This window comes from Lonchura striata, chromosome 3, assembly GCF_050655825.1.
Source record: "Lonchura striata isolate lonStrDom1 chromosome 3, ASM5065582v1, whole genome shotgun sequence".
Taxonomy (NCBI): Eukaryota; Metazoa; Chordata; class Aves; order Passeriformes; family Estrildidae; genus Lonchura; species Lonchura striata.
In genome coordinates, this window is record NC_140705.1 from 57006874 (window position 1) to 57018579 (window position 11706).

An 11706-nucleotide genomic window follows, 5' to 3' on the forward strand; every position below is an offset into this window, starting at 1 on the left:
ATCGTGCCCAACCCACTCCTGAATTTCACATCTTCTCACACAAGCAGACTCTTCCCTAGGAGAGTGTGTTTATTTTAGTTGTTAAAATGCCCATAATAAAGCACTTAAAACTCCGATTTTGTTCAAAAATCTCAGATGGAACTAATTTTTCAGGTTGGCTTTAAAAAAAAAATAAATAAGTTTGAGGTTGTCCTTTGTATCCAACCCCTCCATCCTGTTAATTTGAAATTGTGGAGCAACTGTCAAATATACAGGGGGGCAGGGGACCCCAGATCAAAGAGCAGGCATGGAATATGCTGCCCTTTCTCTTCTTTCAAAGTTCCCTCACTGTCTGACCTTTGCTTATCTCAAATGCTCAAGTATTGTAAGACAAGTAAAATAGGCACTCTGAGGCAGGAGTCCTGAATCTTTTATCATGCTTTGATCGTTCCTTGAGTTGCTTTCTCAGGGAGCACTTGTAATTTGTTCATACTGTTTATGGGGGACTGAAACTTCCTTTCCCAGCTCCAGCAATTTCAGGAACAGAAATTATTGGAAAGATGCTGGCTTGTGATAAAAGCATTAGAGTCAGAGTCAATCCAGGAAATAACATCTGTAGATGCTGGAGCTGACCTTACTCTTGATCTGCTACAGTGCCCTTCAGGATGCATCTCATGTAGCCCAGGGAGCTCTCCCTGGGCTGGTAGAGGCTCAGGCCTGCTTGTGCACAAAACCCTATGAGGCAGATAAGCTAGGTAAAATTAAAATATGCTGGTGTTACTTGGCATTAGATATGGTTTACTCTTTATCCATTTCAATGCAGGCTACTCACTTCATTAGCTGGAAAGCAACCTTCCTTTAAAGTAGGTTGTGATGGGGGCTTTTGTATATCACTTCATCCCTGCTTTACTGCAGTACACAAGGATGCTGGTGGAAAAAAAAAAAAAAAAGCAGTCCTTCAGTGAGTACCAGAAACAACCAGCTCTTTCTTTTTGGTGTAAATAGTTGAGGGCAGAGAGAAGCAAGCTCATTTTTAATATGTGTTTAGATTGAAAGTGAGTTGCAGTGGAGCCTAGCTAACACCCCAAGCAATCATACTTCCAAATTTTGCCCTTTGGGGACAGAAGAAGGCTGTCAAATGCTGGGCTCCCTGTAAATCAAAAAAGTCATTTGAGTTCTCTTCATTTTTAAAAGGGTCACTTACTGAGAGCAAACAACTCTATTAAATGAATAGTAGTTGATGCTCAAAACTTGGCAGGTTTCAGAGCTGTGTAGTGGCGTTTGGGAGATGGATACACAACTTTCTATGTCATGTTTGTGGGGAGCTTCATAGGGCGAGCAAGCTGAAATGACATTTTCATTATATCCTTTTTCTGTAAATGACAGATTAGGTGTGGGGTTCACTTATCCACAGATCTTTCCCTCATGGTCTGGGACTGCAGTAGCGCTGAGGGGAAACAGATAACCAGTGGTTATCTTCTGTATGGAGTTTTGGACAGAGATTATTATTATTATGTGAATGCTGTTGGGATTTATTAAAATTAAACTGGAACCCTCCCCTTTTAGGGAAATGCAGGGAATTAAAAGGGTTCTCAGAGACTGAGCAGGTCTGCATGGAAGAGCAGGTGATCCTACAGGTTTGTCTGGTGTCAGACAACTCGAAGTTGAGCCAGAGGTCAGTGCCACAACACTGCATGAAAGACTTGAAATTATTTACTTAGACATAGCAAATGATTGAGCTCTTTGATTTATAGACCACAAAATACTTTCCTCCCTATTAATTTGCGTTAATTAAACAGAATTTAGTTCTTTACTTCATCTATTATTCTGGTGCCTGCTGACCTGGTCAAGACTGAGATTTCTGCCCTATCTATCCTGTTCCAACCTAAAAATCTCTTACTGTCTGCCATTTTGTCATCTGTCTCCTGCATTGCAGATCTTGGAGAAGTATACCACAAGAGGATATAAGACAGCATTTTGCATTTACCCTGCTGTGAAACTCTATGTTATTTCCTACTACTTGCATTATCCCTACATGGATCATGACAGTGTTCTATCCATCACCACTTAGGGAAAGAGAGAGACTCCAGTGAGCACAGCCTGCCTCCTGGCTCCAGCTGGGACTCAGATAAAATACACAGATTCTCACAAGCTCACACCTAAAGTGGTGTCAGCAAGTCCCATGGCTGAAAGCCCGGGCACGGGTGATGCTCCCACCTACAGATGTCAGGTGGGCCTGCCAGCAGCAGGGTCAGGAGCAGGAAGCAGCGCTTCCTCTCCTCTTCACAGAGATCTGGGGAGTTGATGTGCCAAAAGCTTTGTGTAAGACAGTCTGCTGCCTTTAGGAAAACAAGCATGTGAACTCTCCTGCATCTAATAATAGATCCCATTGTCAAAACAGGTTGTGATCATCTCTTTGAAGGAAGGAAAGCAAATCCTGGTGCCCTGTGTAAACTTTAGTGGTAGTGCTTCTCAGGACAGGCATCTAATGGTATATCAGTATTTTTACTTCCTTATCCCTGATTTCTATTTCCCTAAAGGAATAGAGTTGGTCCTTTGAGCAGTTGATGTGTCAAAAGCATTCAGGAGGAAACTACAGGAAGCTGGCAGTGACTCAGAAAAATGAAGCAAATCTACAGGGAATCTCTTGGCTGATTCAGTGGCTTTCTAACATCTTTCCCTTCCAGCTGGACCTGCCTCCTGGTAGCAAAGGCCCTGTCTAGGCTGAACACATCAGAGACAGTACACTGATCTCTTTAATTTCTGAGGATTAATGAGGTTTTACTGCTTAAGTAAACACCTAAAAACATCTAAATTAATGCTGAGAAGCTTTGCTCACATTTTTCTATCTTTTTCCATCCTCCATCATCTCTCAGTTATGACTCACTGGTAGGAGTCATAAATAATGTAGTGTTTTTAAAATAACTCTGAAAAAATTGAACTGTGTAGCATAAGATCACTTGTGAAGGAGGAGCTGTGGCAGATGTAACAAGTAGGAATCCTGCTGAGGCACTGTTATTGTTTGGGTATATTTCAAAGTTTTAAATAAGATTAAGGTATTTATTATTCGTAATGGGAAAATAATCATTAGCCTTCCAGAGCATTAGATATATGCTGGGTTTTTTTATGCCATAGAGGAATACTCTATGGGCAAATATAAGGTTCTTGTAGTCTAAATAGGCAAGCTTTGAAGCTTATGCAGACTGAGGATTTTCTCTTACTAGCAACACACACTGTTCATTCTGCTGCAACATCATTAAGGCCAAAGGCTGAGGCATCATAAAAACTACTGACTGAATGCCTTGATTTATTTGTGTTCCACATGGGACACTTTAAATGCACCTTTATTGTTAGAATAATGCTCTTCACAATGTTTCACACCTGGAGGAACATAAATTTGAGGCTCCCATCTTGCTGGCCATTTTTGAAAATCTTTGGAATATTGATGGATGAACAAATAGCACATACCTAGGTAAGAAGGTCTGTGACTTCTTGGTGCTATAGCATTAAGAGAGAAAAAAAAAAAAAGAAGATAGGCATTATGGTTAAATAAACTGCCATATTCTGACAGGATAATGCTAGCATCTCATTTTTAGGGCAGGCTAAAATATTTTTCTCCTGTAACAATCTTGGGTTAAATTTTAAAAAATCATCCTCTCAAACCAACTTCTGTTACCCCAAGAACTCTTAAAAATTCAGAATGTAGCATTATGTGAAATACTCCTTTTACACTGACCACTGCTTCCTCCTTTGTCCCTGGTGTGTGTGCATCACTTTCTGCTGTTTGAAGTTGGGGAGAGGTGTTTTGATGTGGTTGCCTGCCTCAGTTCAGGACATATAAATATTTTTTGCTGCAGAGGATGGTCTTCCTGGTGTGTGGAGCAGAGCAAGGTCATCTGGAGCAGCCTAAGGAAGGGAATAGTTCAATGAACCAAGCAAAGGCAGTTGCTAGCAACTAGCTAAGAATAGTCAGGCTCAGGTATGCAATGCTCACTGTCAGCAAACAGAGCTTGAAATCCTCAGGCCAAATGGTGAATTTCTGAGCTCAGGACAGGCTTGGAGGAAGCAGAGTTGTTATCGGATCTCGGGATGCTGTGGTCTGAGTTGAAGGTCAGCTTCAAACAGTGTTTGCTGACAATGCAATAGACGAGTAGCTGTGTGAGCTGGCTTTAATGGACTTGAATGAAATAAGAAACGTTGGACCCTGAGTGTTGTTAAAGGGTTTTGTATGAAGCCATTATCTCTTGGTTTTGTAGCCACCCTGGTTTTGCCTGGGAGATGGCAAAAAACCTTGTGGAGCTCTTTCTGACTCAGCTGGTGGGTAAGAAGGGACCTGAGTGCTGACTGCAAGGTTTCTAGCCCAGTGAGTAGCCTGAAAAGAACTGGATTATTCAAATGCACTATTAAAACCCTATAGATACTTTGGGAAGAAAGTAGCATATGTGGGGTTTCTTCAGTGCTTTGTCTGATTTTAGATTCATGTATTGCTCTTTAGTTTAACTGGCTGCTGTATTTAGGTAACACTGCCTTGACATACTTGCTTTCAGATGTTGGTAGCATGCACTGGACCACGACTGATCCAGCTCATTAGAAAAGTAAAATAAAATATTCCTGACCTGTTACAGAGAAAGTCCCAGATTGCTCCTTGCCGTGCTTGCCCCCATGGGACACTCCACTGTTTGTCCCTTTAGCATTCAAGCTCTGGTGGCTGTCCTTGCCATCCCTCACCCATACCCTGACCCCTCCTGCTTTGGCAGCTCTTCTTTGCCCACAGGGGAGGGTGACTGGACTGCCTCCTGCCTTACCCCCATCCTGTCCCCAGGGCTCTGTTCAGCTGTAGCATCTCAGTGCTGTGCAACACTGCCAGGAAGATGTGCAGGTCTCCATCTGAGCTGAGGGTTGGTGCTTACAGCCAAGCAGCTGTACAGCATCCTCCTGTGAGCAATTACTACTACTCTTAGCTTGTGAGCAAGCTACTGCTGCTCTGGTTCACCTGGGTGGTGTTCTGGGGATTTCCCCTTTGGCAGGGAGGAACTCCCAATATAAATGAGATTTGGCTGCAATAAGGAAAAAAAAATGTAGTAGATAAAGAATATTATCTCCTCAAACTGTAATTTCGGCTTGCTCTTGTGCCAGCAATCTTCTATGTGGCCTTAAGACAGGGGCTTCTGAGCATCAACTTCCCCTTGCACTAATGGTCTGGTTTTGTCACAGGAATATTGCCAGGATAAATGCAGCTGAGGTCACAAAGCATTCTGGTGGCATGAAACGCTTCACTGTCTTGATTGATTGCATCTGATAAACAGGATGTCTAAGTCACCTAACTCCCATTACAGGACACCTCACTTTCACCTTGATAAAGCAGATTTTCTTAGCTTGCCTGGATATTATATTGATATTGCAAAGCAGAAAGCAAAACCAACCCCCAAAGTCCAGTGCATAGAGACAAGAAAGGTTATTTTTAACAGTGTGGGAAGTACTGTACTCACAAGGCTAATGCTACCCACGGGACGTGCCTTGCATTTTGCTTAACAGAAGCAGAGCCCTCTCGAGTTACGGAGCTGAAGGGGAGTAGCAAGCTGGTGTGCTAATAATTCCCATGTTACTATTTTTAAAGTTCTGCCTGCGTTGTCTGTAGCACTGTTACCCAGCAGTGCCTCCCAATGCCAGGTTATTTCAGGCAAAGTTGATGTTTGCACTTAAATCTGTATTAATTTACTTGCTTTTTGTTTGCTTCCCTTCCCCTCATTATGGTCTTAAGCACTTGCACATTAAAAAAAAAAAAAAAAAAAAAAAAAAAAAAAGGTAAGCTTTTACCCAGAAAATTTGACAAAATTCAATTTGTTGTCTTGTTCAAATATTCTGAGCTGTATTTACAGAGACCCAGCACCCTCCACCTTAGTTGTGGGTACACAAAATAACTTCAGTGAATTCTTTTGCCTTGATGGCTCAGTGCTTTCCTAGTCAGCTTGTCTGTGAAAACACCAATAAATATGTTCAGGCAAGATGATAGGTCAAATAATTAGAGGTACAAAGCTGCTTTTTGCATGCCTGTCCTGGTCCCCAGTGGAGGCTTGCAGGGAGGCATGCTGTGCTGCTGTGGGGCTTGGTGGAGGCTCTGCTCTGCTGGCAAAGCTGTCTGGGAAATCTGGTTCCCTTGCAAAGGCTCTGGTGATATGTACCAACAGCTGTGAGGATGCCCCTGAAAGGAGAGCTGCTGGAGGAGCAGGCAAGGCAATAAAAGCTGAAACATTTGCGAGAGTCCCTCTGAAAGAAAGTGCTTTTTTGGGGAAAGCCAAAGCACAGCTTGTCCTCTGCAGTAACACTGTTTCTTATCCCTTCCATGCATAGGGAGATCCCAGCACGCCCCTTGCCTGTCAGCCTGTTGGTGCCGTGATAAAGCATCACTTACCTGGAGGTAAGTGGACTTACCTGGACTGCTGACTTCTGCCGTGTTCCTATAGTGACAAGCAGCCTTCCCAGGTGCGTGGAGCAAATAGGGAAGGGGGAGAGATGAAGAGGAAAGGAGGCAGCTCATTTTGGGGTTCTCAGGGACAGGAAGTGGGAGCACAAAAGTCCTTACATGTTGACCAGTCTTGCCGCAACCTTTGAAGCCCCTTGCTGTAGTCTCCCATCTGCCAGCACACAGAGGTGTAATATAAAGGTTACACCACTGCACCATTCCAGGCTTAATTTTTATTCCACAAGGGGTTAAATTATTTATGTGCAGCACAGCAACAGCTGAACCTGCTGTTAGAAGGTACCTTGTAAGACCTTTTTAAATATTTAATACTTACTAACAGAACTAAGCAAACAAGCAGGAGTAGCTTAAGTGTTGATGATGAACTCAATTTTTAAACAGTTAAAACAAATTAGACAACACTTCAGAAGATAAGCGTGCAAAGGCCATTTGCCTCATACCAAGTGGTCTGCACAGTGACAAGAGACCATCTGGCTGATCTGGATTTTTATGTGGGGCTGACTGCTCAGTTAACTGGATGGTGCTCTTAGAATGATGATCCTGTAGATTCAGCTGCTTGGCAGCTCCTGGGTCTATCTTTTGGTCAGCCACAATGGGGACCAGGCACTTTCCTTTATAAAGGTGCATCTGCTGTGGGCAAATCTCGCTGTGGTATGTCCTTGTAGACCTACGCTGGAGCTCTCGCTCTGCCAGCTTCCCTCTATTTTCCCTTCTGCGTGGGTGGATGTTGCCAAAGCGAATGGATAGCGATCGTGCTTCCCCCAGGCAAAGAAAATAGAAAACATTCTCTGGCAGCTTTCTTGATTTCTTATTCCAAATTTGTTTTTATTTGTCTTATCAATATTCATGAAGCTGTGTATATATATTCTCAGGGTATCTCATAGGCCAGTGTGAGACTAAGTAGATTCAGGAAAGCTCCGTTCTCAGCAGGCGTTGTGGAGCAACTGGACTTGCCCAAGATACTGCAGAAAATACAGGGCAGGGGGCTTTGCCTCCAAGTTTTCTGGATATGGTATTCTTCCTGGCTGCTGCCACAGGAGCTCGGCACAGTGCCCCTCCCACCGTTGCTGGTGGCACCAGAAACAGGAAGGGGCAGCTGTCTGTGCGGCTTTACAGCACCTGGGTGGGAGGAGTGGGTATGACTTACTGACCTCAATCTTCCAAGAAAGGCCAATGACTTCTGTAGAATGTAAAACAGTGATCTTGGGTCCCTGCAGGGAAGGAGGAAAAAACCAAACTCAACACCAAGCTGAGACCTGGATGCAGGAACAGCCCTGTTTAGAGCATCTCCTCTCTGTCCACTGAAGCCAAGGGGCAGGAATAGCTCTACCAGAGTCAGAAAAGGTTATTGGCTCTGTGGATGGACTGAGGACATCTCTGCACCTGGGTCTGGACTGCAAAACACAGGCTGCCCAGGACAGCTGCCAGCCATAAGGGTCAGGGATGAGGTTAGCACAGAGGACAAAGGGGAGAGCAAATGAGTCCTAGGGAAACACTGTGCTTGTGGCTTTGCCTCTTCCCACAGCAGGAGGGAAGATAATGTGTGACACTGGATTGCTCTGGAATAAAATTATATGAACAAGAGCTTGTGTCAAGTCAGAAGAGCTGTGTCTGAGAAGAAATATGAAGATAGGAACTGATTGTGTGAGAGGTGCAGGGGAGAAGCAGGTGAGCAGCAAGAAACAGCTTGAGATGAAATGGAAAAAAGTGGAAAGTGACATCAGATGTAATAAAAATCTTGGCAAAGACTAGAAAGCATAAAATGAGGTGTGGCTGAGGGAAAAGAAGATATAAATATTAGAAATAAATTTAAAATGTCCAGGGCTGTAGAAACAGTAGAAGATAATACAATAACATTAAATAGAGCAAGCACTAGCACTCATTTGCTAGGATAGATCAATGCTGTATTTATTTGAGTAACACAAATACACTTCAGGTTGCTTAAAAGGATTATATGGTCAGAGCATAGTGAGTACTGGCTGCAATAGCTGACAGTAAATAATTACAAGTGGGAGGAGTAGACTTACTAATTATTGAAATTTCCTGACCCTGCTCATTATAAGATGCTCAGTTTGGTGACTGGGCTGTAATTGTTCATACCAGCTGTCTGCCCCAGGCTGAATGTGTCTGAAAAACAGCATTTCAAGACAACTGGGACGAGACTTGGGATCACGAAGATTATGGAAGTGGGGACAGACAATGGGAGTATAAAAGCATGCTCCATGTGCCTAAGGATGAAATCAAGAAGACAAAAGCCCAGCTGGAGCAAAGACTTGAGGCAGGCTTTTAAGCATAACAAAGAAGGAATCCTGCAGGTATGGTAGCTGCTAAAAGAAATTCAGGGTAAATACAGATCTGCTAACAGAGAGAGGGAGGCAGCCATGGTCGATGCAGAAAGTGGTGAAGTGCTCAAGTACTTGGAAAATAGTTACAAAGGATGCAGGACCCAAATCTCTCCCCAGTATATAATGAGCTGATGCCCATGGACTGCACCATGGGGTGCTTAGATTGGAGGTAAGGTAAAAGGAGATGGGTACTGCATAGTAAAGGTACCCAGAGGTGTTTTGAAGGTTTTTGGGGCTGAGATAGACAAATCTGTGACTGACTTACTGACTTGATGTGGCTTTACTGGTAGCCCTACTGTGAATGGGTACTGGACTGTCTTCCAGCCAGCATCTCCTTGGTTCCTCTGAAGCTGTTGTGGAGGGCGTTGCTGTGACTATGCTGGTAAAAGCATTTTATTTGAGAAGATTTAGTGTCTCTGTATTTTAGATTTGAAAGGCAAAAGAGGTCAGGTTTTGGGTCATGGTAGGGGACCCAAAACACTGTCCACCAAAGCAGCCTTTACTTCTCAATTTGGGATGCCAGCCTGAGGTTTTTCCCCTTGACTCTTATTCTGCTGTCAGGAAGCATGTGCCATGGGCAAAATACCCCATCTTCCCTGGTGCTGCAGATGGTAAAAGAAGCAAACCAGGTATGGCTCTTAGTTGTACTTTTCTTCAAGTGGCAGCAGTCAGCTGCATGTCTAAACTCTGGCAGGGTTTGCACATACTTTTTTACCCATTTGACATCTGAATGTTTCTGACATGCTTGGAGATCTGATAGTCTTGAAAAAAACTGGAGGAAGCAACTAATGCTTTCTCTGGAGCAGGGATTAAGTTGTACTTCTTGCAGAAAAATAAAGGTGAAACCAAAATAACTGCAAAGTAAAACCCAACAATTCTGTGTAGTAAATAAATGGAAGAGCCCTGGGGAAGAAAAAAAAAGATATCACATAATAAAACCTGTACAGTAAACAAGAACAACTGACAGATGCCTTTTTTTGTCAGATTTCAATTACCCATCTTGTGGCTGATGCCTGGCAGTCAGGTTTAAGCAGCAAAGATCTCTGCACACCAGGCTTTAGTTTGCCCTGAAACCAAGGGAACAGCATCTTGATAAAAACTGCACTCATGTATTTGTAGATCCCCTTCTAACTTAGCAAGCCCTTGGCATGTGAGGAATGGGCGTAGGCAAACAGGAAATATAGCAGTATATCTTCTGTCTGTGGGGCAGTAGTTGCCGATGTAGTCACAGGAATTCAGAGATATGGTTTCAATTTAGTGGGTCAGAGAGACAGAGCCCAGCCACACAAGCTGAAGATCTGAATCTTAGCACAGAGTAGAGGATATTCACAACACACAGAAGGGAAAATCCTTATGCAGTTTTAAGGTCAGGAACCAGGGAAGAAGAAAGTGTGTAGTTCTTGAACCGGAGAAAAATCACCAGAGGCGCTTGTGGGGTCTGTGCAGTCCAGCAGATTTCTATGTGACCTGGAAAAGGGGTTAGCTGTGAGCTGTCAACATTTGCTGAGGGCATTAAATTGTTCACATTAGTAGGAAGCAGAACCAGCTGTGAAGACATGTAGAAGAACTTGTAATAGTGGGTGACTGAGCAAAAAAAAAAATTGCATATGACATTCAGCATAAATGAATGTTCAGGGATGCATGTAAGAGCAAAACAATTATGACTCCACATATAAAATGATAGGCCTGATAAGAGCTGAGGGAGCAGGGACATATAAATCAGGAACTTGATCTGGGATTACATCAAACACCTGACACACTGGTAGTGATCAGTACTCTGTGATGGTTAAATAAAGCTGACATACAAAATGTTAGTAGTTATTAGCACGTTAGGGACAAAACACAACATACTAGATTTGGCAAAATAGCACTTTCTGCTCTGACTTCACTAGGTTCACTAGATTCACTAGGTTTCCAATGAAGAGTGTTCATGGCCTTTTTGTCATTTCTTTGTCTCAGAGAAGAGAATGGGGAAGGCTAATAAAGGAGAAGTTTCTTCTCCCAGCATGTTACATAAATTTCCTTTTGATCTCAGTGACTTTTTCCTCTGTCAAAAGAAGCTAATTTTGCAATGTGTGGAGGAACAACATAAGCCTTCCAACAACGGCTGTGGGGAGAAACCCATAACCCCTGTTCTAGTTCATCTCACCCCAAAGGTTGCATGCAGGATTCCTGTTAAATGCAGTAAGGACAATACAGGTGAAAACTGATATTGGGGTGAGGTTATAGCCCAGGATTATCTTTAAAAAGTGGGACTCTTCAATAAGATGCAATAAGGAGTTCTTGGAAGAATAGAGTTGAATAGCATTACTGAAAGGAGTACTTGGAGGTCATTTAATCTAACCAGTTTCTAAAAACAGCATCAACCTCAACATCAAAATAGGTTGGTCAGGGGCTCTTTGTGGTGCAGTGGCTGTGTTGAGCAGTTTCAGTGCTCAGCCATGGGCATTGCTGGTTCAAGTGCAATGAGTCCTGTGTAGATCACTGTGTCTTGGCCAGGCTGGTGAAGAAGTAATGACTCTTGCAAGGCGAGGTTTTTTTCTTATATCTATTCACATTATCTGTTTTTCACTGGGGCTGTGATGTTGATAATTTATGCAGAATGTTGAGATAAAAAGACAATTAGGTTGCCAGCCTGGGCTGGGAGGGTTAATGGCAAATATGTGCTACAAGCAGGGCAATTCAGGCACATGAACTGGTCCTGAGGGAGAAGTGATTGGGTAAGACTGACCCCCAAGTGCACTGCAGAAGGAAGGCTAAGAAAAAGCTGATTAGCAGCTTCTCCTGTACATGAGAGCTAGTTCTTGCCCAGCTGTTGAATGGCAGGAGGTGCTCTGAGAGTACCTTCCCCAGTAGGCATAACCTCTGGGCTTTGCTGTCTCCCAGAGAAGCTGAGCAGTA